Genomic DNA, 23,515 nt, shown 5'->3' with positions numbered 1-23,515 from the left:
TAGCCGGATTCTTTGGTGCAACTTAGAGGATATATAACTTTTGTGGAACGTTGTTGAGGTGAAATGTTTTGGAATGTGATGTGCGGTACTGACCTACAAACTGTGGAGTTGTTAGGCACTTGGTATTTTATCCCTTGTTTCGACTTGGTGTCTTGTATGTCGGTGAGAGCTATGGGGTGCTGTATTTCAGACTTTTCATAATTCATGTTCTGGAAAAACAAACTTGTGTTGCTCGAGTGAGTATCTTTTTTTTTTTTTCTTTTTTTTTGCTATTTGCTTTACGTCGCACCGATATAGATATGTCTTATGGCGACGATGCGATAGGATAGGCCTAGGAAGTGGAATGAAGCGGCCGTGGAATTAATTAATGTATATCCCCGGCATTTGCTTGGTGTGAAAATGGGAAACCACGGAAAACCATCTTCAGGGCTGCCGAGAGTGGGGCTCGGACCCACTATTTCCCGATTACTGGAAACTGGCCACACTTAAGCGACTGCAGCTATCAAGCTCGCTTGAGTATCTTTAAATCAAGTGTTAGAGTCAGTGAACACAGTATTATAAGGTAAATTATCTATGTGATATAATATGTGCCAATTATGAGAATATGCAAGTTGTGTTGACACACAGAGACAGTGAAGGGTATTTATCTACATATATATGCTTTCTAATGTACGTTCATCGGGCTGACTGAAAATGGTAGTTTGGGCCTCGCTTTTGGTTTACCATATTTTTTGTTGTTGTTATTGTAAATATGGAGTCTTCCAGCAGTATTTTGTGAGCGTATTTTATGTATATTTTGGTGTGTTGATGAGGTGCTAATGCACGGATGTTATTCAGAAAATAGTTATTTTAGAATCAGTAGAGTTTTTGATGAATCTAGGTGCAGTTCTTACTTATTTGGTCGTTTGCTTTATTAAAATTTGAGGGATCTATTCTGGTGATATCTGGCACCCATACTACGGACATTTCGATTAATTATTTTAATTAATTAATTACGTTTCAATTATTTTATTTCGATTATTTTATTAATTTATTTTATTTCAATTGATTTTATTACAGTTATTTATTCATATATTCATATTTCAATATGTATAAAATATGCCAAGACTGAAGATGTACACCTCCATCAAGTACGAGATCTTGGAAGTGTGAGGAATATTCTGCTATCGGATTTGAATATTTCATCTAACGATGGGGTTGAAACCCAATCTTCCTAGAAGCCAAGGTGTCAAGGAGTGGAGTTATTTGCTGAACATACAAAACTTAAAAATAGTGAGCACAGGGATAGACGTTTCCTCTTCAGAATGGTCGAACGCTCTAAATATGTCTTACAATATAACAGTTGTACGAGCATGTGCAGGTTGAAGCCTCAGTACACATCACTGCCTCTATGAAGGCTTGTTAGGCACCGAGATACTGCACCAAGAGTGAACTGCAGAATAATAGCAGTGATCGTCACGTTCGATCAGCATTGGCCTCTTCGCTCAAGAAAATTGGCAAGTCTTTTAAGGAAGTACACTGAGTGTCTCCAGGTGGCTCGAACAGGAGAGCTGACAGTGTGGCAATAAAACAAAAGCGATGGGTGCCCTACTTTTTGGATCCAACTGTTCGGTTTCAGACTGATCTAATGCAAGCAACGGAAGTATATGCAGATAGAAACTGTACCGGGAGGTACACCCCAACGCCGTGCATTTAAATCTTGCGCCTAAAAGAACTCCTCTACAGTGAACCTGAAACTAGACATACATACACCTTTACTCAGAAGATGTTACTACAGTAATTTGACGTAATTTTGTAATTGTGAAGTCCCCCCCCCTTGATTTATCCGCGCCTTCCAAAATTTGCGACCCACGGACTTATCTTGTGTTCGTGATTCATGCCGGTGTAGGGAAACTGGGAACTAATTTGGAAATTTCATTTCAAGTTTCCCATGCTCAGAGAGGAGGAAGTGACTGATTATTCAACATTCCAGCACCCGGGGCGAGAACTAGGGTTGAGCAAAACAGTTGCTTTCAGACAACGGTTGTCGCCGAAACCGTTGCGCGCAGACAACCGTTTTATTAAACGGTTGCAAAGTAACGTACTTGTTTTCAGAAAATCCCAATAGGAGGGGTGAAAAGGGTGAAAAAGGTGTTGAATGCCTTTAAACAGGATACCGATCCCTATATCTCAGAAGCTGAAGATATTACAGACCTGAAAATTGGTACTTTTGATCTTTTTTAAAAATAAGGAAACATGTATTTTTTGGGCTTTTGGAAAATACAATTAATGGGAGGGTGAAAAGGAGGTGAAATTTTAAAATGAGTATCTATATCTCAAAACTCTGAAAGTTTACAGATGTAAAGTAGGAATTTCAAATCTTCATTAAAATAAAGAAACACGTATCTTATTTGTTTTCGGAAAATCCCAATAGCTGTGGTGAAAAATGGGTTTGAATGCCTTTAATGAGGATACTTATATCTCTGAACCTGAAGATATTACAGACCTGAAAATTGGTATTTGGGATCTATTTTAAAAATAAAGAAACAGGTATTTTTTCGTTCTTGGAAAATCCAAATAATAGGGGGAAGGGGTGAATTTTTAAAATATGTGTATCTACATCTTAAAACTTTAAAAGTTTACAGATGTAAAAACTGGTATTTAGAATCTTCTTTAAAAATAAAGGAACGAGTACATATTGTTTTCGGATAATCCTAATTGGAGAGGTGAAAAAGGGGTTGAATGCCTTTAATGAGGCTACTTATATCTCAGAAACTGAAGATATTACAGACCTGAAAATTGGTATTTGGGATCTCCTTTAAAAATAAAGAAACTTTTTTGCTTTTGGAAAATCCAAATAATGGGGGTCGTGAAAAGGGGGGCGGAATTTTAAAATGAGTATCTATATCTCAAAACTTAAAAAGTTTGCACATGTAAAAATTGATATTTAAAATCTCCTTTCAAAATAAAGGAACACATATTTTTTTGTTTTCTGTTAATCTCAATATGAGGGGTGTAAAAGTGTGAATAATGGGTTGAATGCCTTTAATGTGAATGCATATATCTCTGAAACTGAAGATATTACAGAACTGAAAATTTGAATACGGGATCTCCTTTAAAAATAAAGGAACACGTATTGTTTTGTTTTTTGAAAGTCCAATTAATGGCGGTTAAACAGGAGTGACAATTTGGGGTAAATATTTAAAGACTATGTCTACAGAATATCTGAGAAGCGTAAAATGTTACAGACGTAAAAGGTGGTAACTTATTTGGAATCTCCTGTAAATGTAAAGAAACAGAGGTGATTTGTTTTTGGAAACTGCACTTAAGGGGAACTAAAAATGGGGTGAAATTTTAAAATGAATAATAATGTTATTTGTTTTACGTCCCACTAACTTCTCTTTTACGGTTTTCGGAGACGCTGAGGTGCCGGAATTTAGTCCCGCAGGAGTTCTTTTACGTGCCAGTAAATCTAGGGACACGAGGCTGACGTATTTGAGCACCTTCAAATACCACCGGACTGAGCCAGGTTCGATCCTGCCAAGTCGGGGTCAGAAGGCCAGCGCCCTAACCGTCTGAGCCACTCAGCCCGGCAATTTTAAAATGAGAATTTCTACAGCATATCCCAAAAAGACTTAACATGTTACAGAAGTGAAAAATGGTGGCTTTTATCTCTATTAAAAATAAAGAAACGTGTATTTTTTGTTTTCGGAAATACCACTTGGGTGGTGGGGATGGGGGGGGTAAAAAGTGACTGAAAATTGTGTTAAATTATTTTAATTAGGCTATTGATATCTCAAAAATGAAGATGCTACAGACGTGAAATTTTTATTTGGAATCTGCCTTAAAAGTAAAGAAACACGTATTCTCGGAAAATCCAATGAAGAGGCGGGGGGGAGGGGTGTGAAAGAATTGAAAAGTGAATTGACTTAATTGTATGAGAATACTTACATCTAATAAAACTAATGTTACAGACGTGAAAATTGTTATTTGGATCTCCTTTAAAAACAAAGAAAAAAGCGTTTTGGGGCGGGGGGTGATCATCTTAGGGGGTGGGAGTGAAAAGGAGTTGAATTCCTTTCATGAGGACACATAAATCAAAAACTGAGGAAGTTAGAGTCTTGATAATTGGCATTTAGAAGATCCTTTACTATTAAGGAGACAAGTATATTCCTCGGAAAATTCACTTAGAGTGGGGGGGGGGGGGGAGGAGGAGTGTGAAAGGAAGTAAAAAAGTGAATTATTTTTATGGGGATACTATATCTCAAAACTGAAGGTAATAGACGTGAACATTGGGGTTTTGAATCTCCTTTAAACATAAAGACGCCTGTTTTTTCGAGGGAGGTAAATAAACTTAACCGCGGTGGGGTGTAAAAGATGGTGAGACCAAATGATTTTACTGTTCATAATGTACTTATCAGGAGCCTCCGTTGCTCAGGCGGCAGCGCGCCGGACTCTCACTTTTGGGTTCCGTGGTTCAAATCCGGGTCACTCCATGTGACATTCGTGCTGGACAAAACGGAAGCGGGACAGGTTTATCTCTGGATACTTCGGTTTTCCCTGTCATCATTCATTCCAGCAACACTGTCCAATATCATTTCATTTCATTTGTAGCTCATTAATCATTGCCCAGATGAGTGCGACAGGCTTCGGCAACCGGCACAATTCCTATTGTCGCCGCTAGATGGGGGCTTTATTCTTTCCATTCCTGACCCTGTCGAATGACTGGAAACAGGCTGTAGATTTTCGATGTACTTATTCTGATCATAAACCGATCATTTTTAATATTTCCTGGGTTCGTTTTCAAGAACCATCTTTTCATTCGGAGAACGTTCTTAGATTGCAGTAGATTCTCCTGGCATATAAATAAAAATGTAAACGCATTTGAAGTAAACGATAGAAATGAGATTAACCATCCTATTGTTCACCTCTATAATAAGGCTAATAATGCACGGAAGTATGTCATTCGTATCGATAGAAATCCCGCAAACTTGCCTATGCGCGACTATGGTGCTGGTCACATTGACAACAATGACAATGGCAGCAGATATAATTTACCGCCAAGTAGCGATCTTGCATCTTGCTGTGGGTTCCAGAACATCTATAATAATAATAATAATAATAATAATAATAATAATAATAATAATAACAATAATAATAATAATAATAATAATAATAATAATAATAATAATAATAATAATAATAATAATGTTCTGGACCGTCGTCAAATGTGCGAACCGCGCTGGAAACGGGTCCTGGACGGGAATGACTAAGAATGCAGTCCGGCCGAGGGTTCAGTACCACCAAGGCACCCAAGACGAGACCACGCCGAATCTCCTGAAGGATTTGATCCATATTAAAAATGCTTACAGTACAAAATGGCAAAGATTTAGGTACCCAACCGACCGGGTGGTATACCTGGACCTAGCCCGGGAAGTACGAAATCGATTGCTGGAAAGAAAGATTGAAAAATGGGAGGAAACTTGCCGTAATCTATTAGAAAACGAGTCAGATCGCGAATTTTGGCGGATTCTCTCATCAAACGACTCAGATCACGAATTTCGGTGGTGTATATATAAAACATAAGCATTCAATTATAAATTTCAGGATAATACCGTAGCGAAGCACGGGCATCTTGCTAGTTCTTAATAAGGAAGCAGCGCAAGTGCAATTACCTGCTATCGCAAATCCGAATGCAGATCAAACTCAGGTTTTCCTTGATATGCCTATAAACACTACAACTCCCGAAGAGGGAACATCAAGCGTAATCATGAGGACTACTGGGGCAGAGAAGCTTCGCTGCGGACGGACGAAAATTCCCCCCTATGTACGTTTCAAGCCAAAAACCATTCCTAAAAGGAAATTTCGTTCCAGTGCGCACATTAGTTTCGAGGAGAATGGAAGGATGGTAGCGATCGTATGAAGGATTGCTTGCGTGTTGTGTGGGGAAGACGGCCTGGCCAATTAATAAACCACAAGGCTCTCCTGGTTTTGGCCAGTTTCCATGGCCATTTTTTGATGATGTTCACCAAGAAATGGTCAACCGAAAGACTGATGCTGCGATAATTCCTGGTGGCTTGAAGTCAGCCTTGCAGCCTCTTGATGTAGGCGTCAAAAACCATTCAAAGACAACGTGCGGCGGGTATATTCTGAATGGATGGTGGAAGGTTCTCTTACTCTGATTCCTACCAGGAAGATCAAGAGGCCTTCACTAAAATGAATATGTGGGTGGTTTGTTCGTGCAAAGGAATTGATTTCACAAGACATTATTTTGAAAATATTGAAGAAAACTAGCATTTCCAACGAACTAGATGGAACTGAAATGACTGCAACTTGGAGATGGAAGAGAATGGGAGTGATCCATCGCAGACGACTTCAGAAGAAAGCGACGATGTATGACATGTTAAGCCTATTTCTTTGAAGTGAAATACATTTAAGGGTAGGCAATTTTACAGATATTCCTAATACAGTATTCTAATTTAGTTCAGGTATCTGGCTCCCATTTTCAGCGAATTCTCGCACGACATTAAAAGACGACAGTTTCCGTATAATTATTGCTAAGGAATGTATTATTGGCTCCGATTATTCGTAAATTAATTGAGGGGTTGCTGGCAACAACCCCACTAGTAAAACAATTGAAAACGGACCTATAGACACCACCATGTACTGTTCATCAGTACGCATGTGATTACACAAACGATTGTGCCAAAAACATCATTGTTGTACTGCTTAAGCCTCTAAACATACGGCGATTCGGCCAAAAACCCACAAATCTGAACTGTTGCTAGGATGAACTCCACTAGTCAGTGGTGCTTCAGGCAGCTGCCACGAGAGCGCTCTGCTCAACTCGCCATAAAACAAACTCATAAGCTACACTTTTGTTTACAACCGCTCTTGTTCCCCTAGGTTAAATTTCCTGTTCTAACAAGTATTTACGTTAATATGGACACAAGTACTCCAGTGCGGCCGCGAAAGAGTGCAAGAAAGAAGAAGAAGTGTGTGGTGAAGAACACGTCAATCACGTCGGGAAATTGGTACCAGCTCGCGTGACTGGAGAGGACTGGATGTTCGTAATCGTAATTTAACATAAAATATTTTTCAAAATCTAAAAGTAGTAGAAATTTAGAAACTTAGAAACTTTCATCATTGTTATTGTTGCTTCCAATTATTTCTTTGATTGTGGTATACCTGTCACTTCTGAGGATAATCCAGTCCTTAATCAGTTTATCCTTAAAATAATAGTTTTTTTCCTGTTTTGTTCGGCTAGGTGTTCGTGGCTGCGCTGTTTTGAGAAACTAGGAGAAGAATCCCGGCGCAAATCATTGAAGACTTTAACAAAATGATGTCGAAAGATGCCCAAGATAGTCGTCACAGTGGTTTGATACGCATGTGTGTTATCGCGAACTCTTGACCGAGAACGGATAATGAAGACAATATGAAACCTCGGTCCGCGACGTTCACCTACAAAGTGCGGGTAACAGGAGAATATATTGCTGTTTTCAAAAATGCTCCTATAAGTTTGCATGGAGTTACTTGCGACAGAGTTAGAAGATTGCAAAATAACTTAGTTCACTGTGGGAGCTCTCCTAGAGACAATCGTGGTAATCATTCCAAATGGCCACGCAAGGCACCAGAACTGCTTTTGAGTTCCATATCATGTCCTTTCCTGCCTAGAAATCCCATTACTGACTCAGAGATAATCCCAATAGGAGCTATTTGCCAGAAGACCTCACTTTCAAGGATTTGCATGGGGAGTTCCATAACGCCAACCAAACAAATGTAACCTACAAAATTTACTGGCAGATTTTCCAAACGTTCGTCATCCATTCGAATATTCCAGATCTGACACTTGCAAAGAAAAGATGATGGGGAGAGACAAGCTTTCGAGATTGAGAAAGCCGTTCACCTTAGCAAAGTGGAGGCTTTCTTGGCTGAAAAAGGAACATTCATTCGGAAAGGCAGACAGGGAAAAGTTAACTGCATCTCGTTTGATTTTAAACAGAACTTACCTCTTCCTCATTTACCAACGAGTGCTTTATACTACATGCGTTACTTGTGGTATTATGTATTTTAGAGAAACGATTTGGGAACAAGAAACGTCAAAATACAAACATATTTGGAAAATGAGGTAAATAAGGATTCTCTTCTGTGGAGTGAACATTCTCAAACTTTTTAAAAGGGTTACCTACGTTTTTCCCGTTCGTGGTCATAGCTACCTGCCAAACGATCAGGACTTTGCACTTATATCTGCTCAACGCAGGAAGACTAACATCACGGAACTTCCCGAATCCTGGGATGAAAGGATTATGAAGGCCCGAACGCGTCAATCTCCATTTGCTTTCATGATTTCAAGGGTAAAACACAAATGCAACCAACAGTTTGTTTCGTAAAAAACGAAAGCCAGCATTCAGGCTTCAGGATGTTTGATCTATGCTGTGGGCTCCAAACATAAGCTTTATATTTAAGACAAACGTACCGTGGTCCTTGTAGCCGCCACATCATCACAGTTCCGAAGTTCAAAACTCCCGACACAATCAACTTACCAGGAGTTTTCATATCTCCTCCTGCAGTGAAACCTGCGAAGGCTAAAGACCTATTAAATCTTGCCGAATACCCCGCAAATCCTGCAAGCAAAGATGAATACTGTAGACTCTTTGGCACAACTGCATCAGTGGCACCATTCGTGACCATGAAACAGACAATGATGACAATAGTGATGGATGTAAAGGTTAATGTTTTGAGTTGTCACTGTATGCTGTATATCTCATTTTCATTAAATTTCTTTAATAAATAATAATTTTAATTACTTTGGTATAAAACTATAATATTATTATACAGGGTGTTAGGTGTATACGTGCAGATATTAAGCTAGTCGGCTAAGAAAAATACATCTCATAATATATGCTATGTACTTTTTACCTTGTCCTATTAGTTTGCCCATAACTGGGCCAAATATTTCAGGACCTAATGTGTTTTGAACGGCCGTAGCAGGATACGCCGGTGATGTCATTCTGTCCACGCGTAGCGGAAGTACAGTAGCCGAGTATAGGGCTTGTTGAACCTGTTTCTTATCGCAGGCCAACACATGTTGTTGTGCACTTTCCCTAAAGGCTTGGCAAGTAGAAGAGGATGACTCACGTGCCAGGTCACTTGCTGTACTCGAAAACCGGTGTAGGGTACTCTGTGTGAAAAGTACACAGAATCCTTACAGTGACGTCGAAGATCCGTACAAGCACATACGTGCGAATCAAGTGTTGTGTATTTGTGTGCGATTTTTAAGACGTCAATGGCATTACTCAGTGATCCAAGCTGACAAAATGAAAGGAAATGGTTAATAAGTAAATGAAATATGGGCGCAATATTTCTGTGCTGTTATTGCGACAGTCTACGATGAATTTCTGACAATAGACAATGCGGGTTGTCTATGCTTATTCATAAACTTTTTAGGTCATTGAAAGGACGGTGGACACTGAAAGAAAAGGCTATAAGTATTCAGTGAAATTGTTATTAATGAGACAAATTTAAAAAACCGTAGTTGCATCCATCGTGAACATTGCTCGAAGGAAAAAGACCTACTGTGGAATTGCCGCCGGGTATTTCTAATAGAAGGCTTATTCTTCTTTTTCCTAATCTGTTTACCCTCCAGGGTTGGTTTTCATGGGACTCAGCAAGGGATCCCACCTCTACCGCCTCAAGGGTAGTGTCCTGGAGCGTGAGACATTGGATCGGGGATACAACTGGGGAGAATGACCAGTACCTCACCCAGGCGGCCTCACCTGCTATGCTGAACAGGGGCCTTGCGGGGGTATGGGAAGATTGGAAAGGATAGACAAGGAAGAGGGAAGGAAGCGGCCGTGGCCTTAAGTTAGGTACCATCCCGGCATTTGCCTGGAGAAGGGGGGAACTACGGGAAACAACTTTCAGGATGGCTGAGGTGGGAATCGAACCACCTCTACTCATTTGACCTCCCGAGGCTAAGTGGACCCCGTTCCAGTCCTCGTACCACTTTTCAAATTTCTTGTCAGAGCTGGAAATCGAACCCGAGCTTCGGGGGTGGCAGCTAATCACACTAACCACTACACCACAGAGGCGGACGGAAGGCTTATTACTGAACAGTAAGTACCGATAGGTAAAATGATGACTGTAATGAACCCGTTTAATTAGAACTTCCGTAAAAATAATATTATTACTACTACTACTACTACTACTACTACTACTAATAATAATAATAATAATAATATCTTTACGTTCCACTAACTGATTTTCACGGTTTTCGGAGACGCTGAAATGCCAGAATTTTTTTATCGCAGTATTTTTAATGCAAATAAATCTACAGACACGAGACTGACGTATTTGAGCACCTTCAAATACCACCGGACTGAGCCAAGACCAAGCCTCCCAAGTTGGGTTCAGAAGGCCAGCACTTTACGCAGTGCTTCACCAATCATCTTGCCGGGCTGAGTGGCTCAGACGGTTGAGGCACTGGCCTTCTGAGTCCAGTCTTGACAAGGTGCTCAAATACGTCAGCCTTGTGTCAGTAGATTTACTGGTACGTGAAGAACTCCTATGGTACTAAATTCCTGCAAATCCGCGTCTCCGAAAACCGTGAAAAGTAGTTAGTGGGACGTAAAGCCAATGACATTATTATCATCATCATCTTACCTGCACAGTTCATAGGGGTATCTTACCTGGAGTTCCTCATAGGTACGTTATTAGAGCTTTCAGAGGACGCTCCGTTTCGACTACGCCGAAACATGTGGTTTTTACACGATGGTCCACCACCTGATATAAGACGCTTACTGCGTGATCATTTGGATCAGTCCTTTGGTCTATTGCGAATAGGACGACATGGACCCATCAATTGGCCCGCCAGATCTCCAATGGATATTACGGAAGACTGGATTCGGAGAAGTGATTTTCTTTTGTTAGTTGCTTTACGTCGCACCAACACAGAGAGGTCTTATGGCGACAATCGGACAAGAAAGGCCTAGGAATGGTAAGAAAGTGGTCGTGGCCTTAATTAAGGTTCAACCCCCGCAATGCCTGGTGTGAACTTGGGAAACCACGGAAAACCATCTTCAGGGCTGCCGACATTGGGGTTCGAAGCCCCAATCTCCCGGATGCGAGCTCACAGCATGGCCAACTCGCCGGGTACGGAGAAGTGAAGCCTGCAGAGTAGTCCAGGGAGGTCACTTGAACAATTGCTACGTGTTTCACATTGGTATGTCAGATGTTACACCATTTCTGCAGCGTATTGAGTTGGGAGTTCAGTTCTCAATCGATGTAGTATTTTGAGTCTCGATAGTTCGATATTCTCATAAATCCGAGCAGAAAAATTGAAGTACCGGTAACAAAAATTATAAATCTAGAGTTTCAGTTCGCGATTGCCTTGTACGTGGCGCAAGCTGAACACAACACACGGAAGACGTGCTTGTTAAAACGCTAGATATTGACCTGGAACACAGCATGGCAGTTCTTCATTCTACACTGTACTGGTTTGGGTACATTGCGTGTGTGTGTCTGTTGATGTGCATGTTTGATGTTTATACACAAAACCTGTTTGTCACACTTTGTCCTCTAGTGCTAACCACAATACGAAGATACACCTGACTCATCGCAAAGAGACCTGGTTCTGGTCTTACGCATACTATCCTGTAGTAAACTACTGCGAGCGATGTAGGCACGGGTGAAGTACATTTCATCTTGTTTCCTCCTACACCACGCATATTTTACTATTTTCTTCCCTGCCTTTCAGCTCCTAAAGACTTGTTAATAATAATACCGGTAATGTTATTTGCTTTACGTCCCACTAATTACTGTTTCTGGATGCGCTGAGGTGCTGTAATTTAGTCTCGCAGGAGTTCTTTTTACGCGCCAGTAAATCTACCGACACGAGGCTGACTTATTTGAGCATCTTCGAATACCATCGGACTGAGCCAAGATCGAGCCTGCCAAGTTGGGGCCAGAAGGCCAGCGCCTCAACCGTCTGAGCCACTCTGCCCGGCAGCAAAAATTATTATTATTATTATTATTATTATTATTATTATTATTACCGGGCGAGTTGGCCGTGCGGTTAGAGACGCATGGCTGAGAGCTTGCATCCCGGAGATAATGGGTTCGAATCCCACTGTCGGCAGCCCAGAAGATGGTTTTCCGTGGTTTCCCATTTTCACACCAGGCAAATGCTAGGGCTGTACCTTAATTAAGGCCACAGCCGCCTCCTTCCAACTCCTAGGCCTTTGCTATCCCATCGTCCTATAAGACTTATCTGTATCGGTGCGTCGCACCGACACAGATAGGTTTTATGGCGACAGATATAACTAAGGACTAGGATCGGGAAGGAAGCAACCGTGGTCTTAATTAAGGTACAGCCCTAGCATTTGCCTGGTGTGAACATGAAAAACCACGGAAAATCATCTTTAAAGCTGCCGACAGAGGGATTCGAAGCCAGTACATCCCGAATATTGGATACTGTTCGAACTTTGAAGACTGCTACTATCAAGCTCGGTGATGATTTAAGAGTGGATTTCTGCCGCTGGTTAATTGATCAAGCACTCAATCCAGAATTTCTGTCAGGTGTATTAGTGACACATGAGGCAATTTTTATAGAAGGAGTGTTTAATATTTAGTATACCAAGGCAACCTCTAGCACCGGCTCTCAATTAATATCTGGATGGATGCAGTGGGAAGTCTGTCTCTTTGACCAATCGTCTTTTTATTAGCGTTATTTTGCTTTACGTCCCACATACTATTTATACCGTTTTCTGAGACGCTGAGGTGACGAAATTTCATATCGCAGGAGTTCATTTACGTGCCAGTATTTCTACAACACGAGACTGACGTATGTGTGCCCCATCAAATATCATCAGACTGAGCCAAGATTGAACCTGCCAAGTTGGAGGTCGGAAGATAAGGACCTCAACGGTCTCAGACACTCAGACCGGTACCAATCACCCTACTTGCATAAATTTGATCGGTGTAGCTTTCCTTATGGTGACGATGGGACGGGAAAGGGCCGGTATCGGAAAGGAAGCGATCGTGGCATTCATGACGTTACAGCCCCAGCATTTGCCTGGTGTGAACATGGAAAACCACGGTAAACCACCTTTAGGGCTGCCGACAGAGGGGTTGGAACCCACTATATCCCACTCATGAGCTGTGGAATATCCCCATTCAATAGGACAAGGCAGTTTCCAGCACCGGTTCTAATTAATATCAGGATGGGTGTAGTTGGAGGTCGGTTACATCTTTTTATTAATGTTATCTTGCTCCTGTACAGTAGATACAGTACGTTACTGGAGCTTTCAGAGGACGTGTCGCTTCGACTACGCCGAACCACGTGGATTTTACACGATGGTGCAGACATTTCCTCAACGGTAGACAGGACGATGTGGAACTATCAATTGGCCAGCCCTTATTCCAGTGGATTGTTATGCCTGGGGGGACATGAGAAACAAAGTATACCGAACTGAGGTAACCACTTCGGATGACCTCCGTGAACGTATGTTTAAGCACCAGAGAATATTCTGAACCACAGTGGTGTCTTGGCTCGAATGACACGTTGCTTTACGTCGCACCGACACAGATAGGTATTATAGCGATGACGGGGCAGGTAAGAGTTAGGAGTGGGAAGGAAGCAACCATGGCCTTAATTAAGCTACAGCCCCAGCATTTGCCTCGTGTGAAAATGGGAAACCACGGAAAACCATCTTCAGGGCTACCGACAGTGGGGTACGAACCCACTATCTCCCGAATACTGGATACTGGTAGCACTTAAGCGACTGCAGCTATCGAGCTCGGTGTACCAGTAAATATACCGACACGAGGCTGACGTATTTGAGCACCTTCAAATACCACTGCACGGGGCCAGGTTCGAACATGCGAAGTTGGAGTCAAAAGGCTGGCACCTCAACCGTTTTAGCCACTCAACCAGGCAGGAAGCACGAAATGTAGGTACGTTTAATTTACTTAGTTGTATAATATGTCCATTTTTCGTTTGAAACAAAACGTTCGATGTGCTTCGATAATTCAATTCTGATTCTACTCATATGGATATCCTATGCCATGCATTTGTTCGTTGGCGCAAGGAACTGTCTTCCTTCTTCTACCTTTACGCAATGCACAACGGGGATCGTACCGCATTTCACGTCCCGGCGTGCGTATCCCAACCAATAATTATATCACACGCTCGTACAGGTCGCGCACCGACACAGGTTTTCAGGTCATTTCCATACTCACTAGACCACAGGGCTGACGACCACAGATATCCCTATCCCCTAAAGGACGTAACAGCAAATGAACCAGTATTAACGCTGAGAATTCAATACATCTCCAGGGTCCGAAACCGATAACTAGTGTTGTCTGAAACCCCTAAGACGGAAACTAAATACTAACAACAACAAACCAGTCTGGCGATAATGTAACGTAACATGTTGTAGACTGGTAGCCTTCAGCTGTTACCGTAGGTCAGTTGCTCGTAAACATAAAACCAGTTTGGCAACTATATTACGTAACATCTCGTGGCATTGAATAGGGAGCGCTGTCACAGTAGTACATTTGCTCTTAAACATAAACAGAACAGAAACCTGTTTGGCAGGGATGGCGCGTGACTTGCCTGTTATCAAAGAAAGCTATTCATTCACAAGAACAAGGCATACTACCTATTCTAAAAACATCGTACCCCTTTGCTCTCGAAAATAACTTCCGAGGATTACTAAAAGTTTGATATATAGTGGTTCGTCACATCGTTCTCTATTGGTACAATAAATATCTGCACGTATACACCTAACACCCTGTATATCATCTCAGTGATGTTGCATTGAATTCCGCAAAGTCTAATCCATTTTCCTTCATCACGCACAGAGAACATAATATGATATTACCCAGTGAGTTCTGATAACATTCCTGATGCCTACACAGTATTTAGACAAAACAAAAAACTAGCTATTTATGGGACTAAGATTTGCGGCTTTTCTCGTTTTCACATAATTGTGATTTTCTGATCAGTGGGGGTTCTTGCCGGTAACCCCCCAATTGTGTTATACAATTTTCGATCATTTTTACTACTTTTAGGCATGAATACTTTTCGTAACATAAGTAAGGTAATTATGGTCGATTTTTCATTTGCATTTTTAACCACTCAAGCCACTTCGACGTACATATAACGTCCTTAGGACTCTACTCATTCAGGCGGTTCGACGTACCACAAACGGCCGGCGCAGACGGAAGTTACTCATGTAACAGTGCTGCTTCGCGGGATTTGTTTTCACCTTATGAGTAGAAAATGTACGTACATTCATGCCATATCTGTTTCATAATTAGAATTAATACGAAACTGAACGATATCTTGCTTTTGAATTATATCGATAAGGGATAGAACATAAGACGCCCTGTATTTAGTTCTATGGTATTTGCTTTAGAAAGTATCACGCCCTTTCCTGCCATCTCGAGAACATTTTGTGAACTATACACCTAAATTGAAAATTCTTGCCGCTTATAAAGGGGATGCACCGAAAGCAAATACTGCGCAGATAGTTGTTTGCTTTGAAGGCTAGCGGCTGTTCAGTCGCAGAGGAATGGCTGGGCCGTCTCATTCTCTTACGGTTTGATAGATGACAGTAGTGGAGGTGATGTATAGGGAAGCGATATTTTCGGTAGTGATACGGACACCGACTATGCATAGCAAGAGGTTGCTGGAGCAGTGGCAGAGCGCTCATATGAAGAAGAAAAAGCTTTATCCATAGTAACTTCGTCCACTGTTTAGTGGTTGTGGCGAGAGATAGATGTCACGAGCACACAAAAGATTCCTTTCAGGGGTGTGCCAGGTACAAGAAAGTATTTCGCGTCTATTTCAGATGATTTTTTTTGCTGTTTTTCGACGACAAAGTGATTGACCTAATTGTTCGGGAAACATATAGGTACGCGGGAGAAAGTATACTTGGCGCATCCTTGAAACGAAGGTCGCGCATCCGGAAGTAGAAGCCAGTGGCAGGGGAGGAAATGTATGTGTTCTTGGGACTTGCAATGTTCATGGGGACAGAAACCCACCATGAAGAGCTATTTCACCAGGGTTGGATTTTTAGAAACCCCTATATTCCCTCAATCAATGGCAACGGGCAGGCTTGAACTCATCTTGTGATATTTACATTTTATTGATAATAACAAGGTATACACACAGGGGACCTAAAGAGCTTTTCAAAATTCAGCCTTTCCTGGGAATTATAAACTAAAATTTTCAGACAGGCTACATCCCCACCGAAAATATTTCTGTGAACGATTCCCTTACACTTTGGAAAGGCAGACTTTGAATAAAAATTTGTATTCACTTATATTTGTAAATATTGCGTGTAATTATGGACAACCCTGAACAGCAGCCGTCACATATATTGCACAAAAGTATTGGACTTGAATTTAGTAAGTATTTCCAAAATTTTCATTACGTTATATATCGTAGATTGAACATTATGAATTCTTAAACTTGATGGTGTCTAAACCTCTGCTGAGCTTCAATTCAAATACCGCCTGAGAAGTGAGCAGCTCTGGATTAAATTGCCGGCTTGAGGGGTTAATTTAGATTAGCATAATTTTCCCTCCCGTTTTTAATGTCGAGAAAATTTTTAAAAACGGGGAAAATTACTAGAGTAAATACGGTATAACTACTGCTATATACCATTTACGTTCCATAGTTCATACCATCATTTAACAATAAAACATTTCCCATTGTAATGTGACAAGACTGTCCGGTATCGTAGCGAATGGGCATGTCTGTAATTGGCCGCAACCTTTCACGTCTTCCGCGATACCGCTGTACCTTTTTCCTCTCTCTCTCTCTCTCTCTCTCTCTTTCTATCTCTCTCTCTCCCTTTCTCTCTCTCTCAAAAAGAAAAAAGAAGGCTCCTTGGGCCAATGAGATATAAAATTCTCCAGCGTCATATACAGGGTGAATGTGTCATGATGATACAAACCTTCAGGGATGAAAGAAGACGGCAATTGGACCAATTTGAGATAAAGAACCGTAGTCCGGAAACTATCGAGTCAAAAGTTAAGCACAATTTTACTTACTTACATCCTTTTTCCTGCACAAGTTTCACAAGCTGTTCCATTTACAACAAATGTTCGAAATGGCGTCCCCCTGCGTAAATGCAGGTATGGTATCGTCGCACAAAGTTTTGCCGTACTCATTCCAATATCCGCGGTGTCATTTGAACACCGTCGCAGGCAGCGAGAATTCTTGCTAAGAGATCCTCTTCAGTCTCGACAAGTGCCTCATACACAAGGCTTTTCACATTGCCCCACAACAGAAAATCAAGTGGGGTGAGATCAGATGAACGAGCGGGCCACGAAACCGGATCTCCTCTTCCTATTCACTTTGCAGGGAATGTCTGATCCGGGTGTTCACGAACCGTCAGTCTATAGTGTGGTGGAGCTCCATCATCCTGGACCCACATCCGTTGACGAAGGGCAAGTGGGATGTGTTCCACGAACGTGGGTAGTACACCTACGAGCACCACTGTGTATATACTGCTACATTTAGGCGGGGGGGGGGGAGAAACGGGCCTACTAAGTAATCGTTGACTGACTGAAAGTTTGTGCTGATGGCTCTTCACAACAGTAGCGTGCAGATTATCATCGGCCAAAGCATAACTGTTGTAACTATTTAGCATTCCGTCTCTGGTGAAACAGGCTTCATCTGTGAAAAGCACATGCGCAGAAAATTGAGAATCGACTGCAAGGTGCTGCAGGACCCATTAGCTGAACACGACTCGAGGTGCGAAGTCAGAAGGACTCAAAGTCTGCACTTTCTGTGGGGGGTAGGGGTGTAACTGCATACTCACCACACAGTCATATGCGAAACATCCATTCCACGTACAACTGCTCGAGTGGTGGTTGTAGGCGCCTCATCCACGCGAGCAAGCACTGCATCTTCTAAGTCAGGAGTTCGTGTAATTCGTCTCCTCCTCGGTCAATGTACTGTGGTACCAATTGGCCTGTTCCATTTAATCGTTGTAACAGTAGTGGAAACACGGTGTGAGGCGGATGTCTCCTACGTGAATATTTGGTCCTGTACACCCGTTCGGCTTCTCTGATGTTTCCGTTTGCTTGCCCATATATGAACACCAATCTGCAAGTTTCGTAACCGAGTACACTTTATCTGGATAGGGCTGATCAACACACCACTTCAACCCGTAAACCCAGACTGAAGCCTACAGCACAGACATCGCACACCTATCACGTCAGTACACATTACGCCATCTGCATAGGAGTCAGAGTTATTATCCTAGCCTCTTCTCCTCATCGGGATTCCCCCCCCCCCCCTATTGTACACTTAGCACATGTAATGAAGAGTATAGTTGGAAGTATCATACCAATTTTTGCTTTACTTTCGACTGCCAGCCACAGTGGTGTAGTGTATACGGCGTTGGTCTACTAACCCGAAGTTAATGGGTATAAATCCGACTGAGGTTGGTGACTTTTAAGGGTGTTTAAAGGTGACAACTCTATGTCGTTGGTATCCGGCACGTTAAAGAAGTACTAAGGGACCAAATTCCGACAACCCGGCGTCTTTTTCTAACGGACGGACGTTAAATAAAATAGATTATTATTAACTTTTGACTCGAACGTTTCCTGACTTCGGTTCCTGATCTCAAATTGATTAATTTGCCGTCCTCCATCATCCCTGAAACTTTGTAACATTTTCACGGATACATCCTGTATAGGTGTGTATGTAATTTGTACAGTACAATAATATTTCACAAAAATGGTTAGATAATTTAATTCCATTGTATTCAAAAGGGAACAGTGATTATAACATGAATTAACTGCCTCTTTTTACGGTTTATTGACGGTATACGCGAGTCTCCGTGGCTCGGATGGCAGCGCGTCGGCCTCTCACTGCTGGATACCGTGGTTCAAATCCCGGTCACTCCAAGTGAGATTTGTGCTGTACAAAGCGGAGGCGGGACAGGTTTTTCTCCGGGTACTCCGGTTATCCCTGTCTTCTTTCATTCCAGCAACACTCTCCATTATCATTTCATAGCATTTATCACTCATTAATAAATCACCTTGGGAGCGGCGACCCCATTGTAATAACAGCCTATATCTGCTTCATTCATTACATCCCTGACCCGGTCAATGACTGGAAAACAGGTTGTAGGTTTTCATTTTTTCACGGTATACGTATAATCTCTCAAAATGAATGAGTAAATGGTATTATATGTTCCTCGCATTTAGTATTTTATCAGACCTAATTCTATTGGTTTTACGTCCCGCTAACTACTTTTCCGGTTTCCCGAGACGCCGAGGTGTCGGAATTTAGTCCCGCGGGAGTTCTTTTACGTGCCAATAAATCTACTGACACGAGGATGACGTATTTTAGCACTTTCAAATACAAGCGGACTGAGTCAGGATCGGACCTGCCAAGTTGGGGTCAGAAGGCCAGCGCCTCAACCGTCTGAGCCACACAGCCCTGCAAGTCATGAACACGGATATCGATTTCTGGCTTAGGCAATGAAAGAAAGACGGAATAAAGAACAGAATATGGGAGACAGTCGTTAGAGAATCATAATTTATTCTCACTTGTGACGCTCCAAACAAACGAATACCTGAAGAGAAACCAATTTACCTTAGATCAAATCCTTAGTAAGGAAATAAGGACGTGACGTGGAACAAATGGAGACTCTTTTAATGCTGTGGGGTGCAGAGAGAAGTTGGGGAGTGAGACGGGGCGTTAATAATTCCCTGAAACACCTCTCTTGCGCAGCGCGCTACAACCTAGCAGTATATCTTACGATCCGGAAACAAGAGGAGTCTAATTGGAATCAAATTACGTTAAAATGATAGAATTCAGAATTATGTCTTGGGAATAATTGGCAAGAGGACCATACCTTTTACTATTACGTTATACATCTTTGCAGTGTGCATTTAGTTAAGAAAGCTAATGAAAATTGGCCGTTGACGTCGATGCTAGGTTCTTTAAACAACAATAATCGTGATGGAAATTTAAGGATGGAATTGATGGATGAACTGTACTTCAAGAAATTTAACATAACTTCCTTTTTCTTTTCTTTCATAACTCCGATGAAGCATTAGTATTCATTTCACAGGGCCGTTCAGACTTTGTTGTAGACAGGAGATAACCAATATTTACACAAAAATACAATATTTTCGGATATATAATTGAAACGGTTATATAATGAACATAATCATGAAGCACGGAGGTACAAACTGGAATATTTGAACGTCAAAATGACGGAAAAGCAAAAATACAAATTCACTAAAAAAGCATTTTGTACCTGTCCACCAAAGGGACGTTACTGGATATAACATTTTCTGATGTACGCTGCTACTAGTGCAGATTTTATGATTACAGGTGTTGGAAATTTGTTACTGTACTCATGTCGCTTGACGAGCCTCCGTGGCTCAGGCGGCAGCGCGCCGGCCTCTCACCGCTGGATTCCGTAGTTCAAATCCCGGTCAATCTATGTGAGATAAATGCTGGACAAAGCGGAGGCCGGACAGTTTTTTCTCCGGGTACTCCGGTTTTCCCTGTCATCTTTCATTCCAGCAACACTCTCCAATATCATTTCATTTCGTCTGTCAGTCATTAATCATTGCCCCAGAGGAGTGCGACAGGCTTCGGCAGCCGGCACAATTACTAACCTCGCCGCTAGATAGGGGCTTCATTCATTCCATTCCTGACCCGGTCGAATGACTGGAAACAGGTTGTGGATTTATATACTCACGTCACTTGACGTCCGACTCGTTGACTGAATGGTCAGCGTACTGCCCTTCGGTTCAGAGAGTCCCGGGTTCGATTCCCGGCCCGGTCGGGGATTTTAGTATTTTCTGATTAATTCTTCTGGCTCTGGGACTGGGTATTTGTGTCCGTCCCAACACTCTCATATTCATATTCCGACAACATACCACACTACCAGCCACCAGAGAAACACGCAATAGTGATTATATCCCTCCATATTGGGCTGGCGTCAGGAAAGGCATCTGGCCGCAAAACGGGTCCAAATTCACATATGCGACGCAGTTCGAACCGCGACCCCACAGGTGTAGGAAGAATGGTAGGAAAAGAAGAAAGACTCGCGTCACTTGACATAGGCAGCCATTTCGAACTGGCGGTGTTATCTCAAGGTGCCGTACCTATATTTCCTAGGGTAGTCTTCCTTTTCTTCTTTTATTCTTCTAATGCCTCCACTTCCCACAACCCCGGATTGTGGGGGTGAACTGTTTCCCACGTATGGATTTAGCCCTGTTTTACGTTCGAACGCCCTCCCTGTAGCCAAACCTGTGTGGAGGGATATATTCACTATTGAGTGTATTTGTGGTGGTTGGTAGTACGGTATGTACAGATGGACGATAAAATATTGTCGCATATCTGGAGACGTGAAATATAAGAAAGTCAACTTCGGCTATGTTGGGCGTTGTACAGTCAGCTGGATACGATTTGCAACACGGCCAGTAGTTTTAACTCGTCGAAGCAGTCGCTTTCATTCTACCCTCTCCCTTCACACTCCTCCTTGTGACATGCACTTACACACAGCACTAGGAACTTATAAGCCCATTACACGCCCCCACGTAGTGCAATGGGTCAGCCGCAGGCTTCCAAATTCGTGCCTACCGTAACAGCTAATGTCTGAATCCCGCTATGAACAATGTTTTTGTTCCCGTATTAATACACCGTGATGACGTCAGACAACGAATACACCAAATTTAGCCCACCTAACTTCGATGCTAAATGCTTCATTCCATTCCGACATTGCACATACTTCATACGCATCAAGAAAGAAAACACTAGCTCTCGGCAAACACGACAATTTTGGCATTCGTGAGTCCGCGATTCGTTGTGACGTTTCAACACGCGATTCGATGTGACGTTTCACATACGGCTGCTCAGAGATGGATACAGCAGTGCCGGGTGTCAGCGAGCATTGGACGTATGCCGAGCACTGGTTTAAAGCGGGTTTCTACTTGGGAAGAAGACAACAAGTTGGTCGAAAGTTAACGCAGGAGAACCCGTTCGAAATCTTGACGAAGCTCGGGCAGGTGACCAATTTTCCTGGATATCCATACACGGTCCGTAAACGATTACGAGAAGCCGGAATTTAATGTAGAAAAGCAGCCGCCAAAATCTCTCTCTCTCCGATGAATAGATGGACGATTGTTGCACATTTGCCGAGATGTGAGTTAAATCGTAAATGGGATCATGTGATCTTATCTGATGAGACTCTTTTAGTTCGGCGGAGGTCGGGTCAGCTCATGTTTAGAAGCCATGGCGGGACCGAAATGATAAAAGATATATATAGCCGAGTGTTCATGCAGAGGCAGCATTTCTGTGTCATGGTGGGGTGACATCGTCTGATAGGGCTGGAGTGTTTCATCGGATAGGTGACCGTCTCATATCGGACAAATACTTAGACATTCTGCAGAATATTACGTTTCCGAGTGAGAAAGAGCGCTATACAGATGAGATAATACACTTCGTGCTATACAACTCCCCAATCCACACAAGAAGTCGTGTTCAGGACTAGTTTTCTGAGAAGGACTCCCCTGAACTACTCGATTGAGTGTCTCGAACTCCAGAGCTAAACCTCATTGCACTTATGTGGGCCAAGTGGAAACGCCATGTAAAGAAACACCCCTGGCCTCAGCATCCCCCGCGATCGCATGATGCTTCTGGTATGGGCTAGAACAAATTTGCTACTTTCATTGACCTGTCTCAGTCTTATCCTTGACTTTGACCATATGAAAGTGATTGAGGTATGAGCGGTGCTAGTAATGCCATTCCCTATACAGCCAGTCCCTGCTACGAATGGTTCGAAAATGTTGCTCATAGGGTTTGTTGGTGCATGTATTTCAGTGGACTGATATGTAATAGCAACTTCTGGCTCAGTGAGGAAAGCAACGGGAAACTATCTCACTCCTTACTTCCCTAGCACGCCTCTTCAGTGATGCCCAGGCCATCTATGACAGCTGATGGTGGAGCTGTTGAGGATCCAACCCGCCTTCAAGCTGAGGACTGATCGTACATACTCCACAGATTGAGATCATTTTGGTCATGAGTATCGTATTGGAATTATCACAAACCTGGGTTTTGCGGGCTTTATGTGTAGTCATCATTGGTCGTTTTGCTCATTGCTGGGGTCTAAACCTCAAATCATTAACATTTCTGCGTTGCAGCCTTGACGAGATGCCTCCATCTATAGCGATTCTCAGCTTTCCTGAACATGATCGGAAAGGTAGGCCAGTGATCTTCTTCGCCTGATCTAACCATCTACTTGCTGTTCTTCCTCGTGGTCTACTGCCTTCAACTTTGGCTTGCAAAATGGTCTTTTCCATAGCCGTGTCTCCGAACTTTGGTAGGGGGTGAGATTTGAACGAGGGGATTCACCTAACATTTGTCAAAGGTTGATAAGCTTCTCTTTTCCAGGGCTGTAATCACCTGAATTCTAATCAATTAATCCGCCACTAAGATGAATTCTACAGATCTGACACCACACGTAGGTGAGATGCTCATTATAGGGTAACA

Source organism: Anabrus simplex, chromosome 2 (genome assembly GCF_040414725.1).
Source record: "Anabrus simplex isolate iqAnaSimp1 chromosome 2, ASM4041472v1, whole genome shotgun sequence".
Taxonomy (NCBI): Eukaryota; Metazoa; Arthropoda; class Insecta; order Orthoptera; family Tettigoniidae; genus Anabrus; species Anabrus simplex.
Note: the sequence above shows the minus strand (reverse complement) of the source record.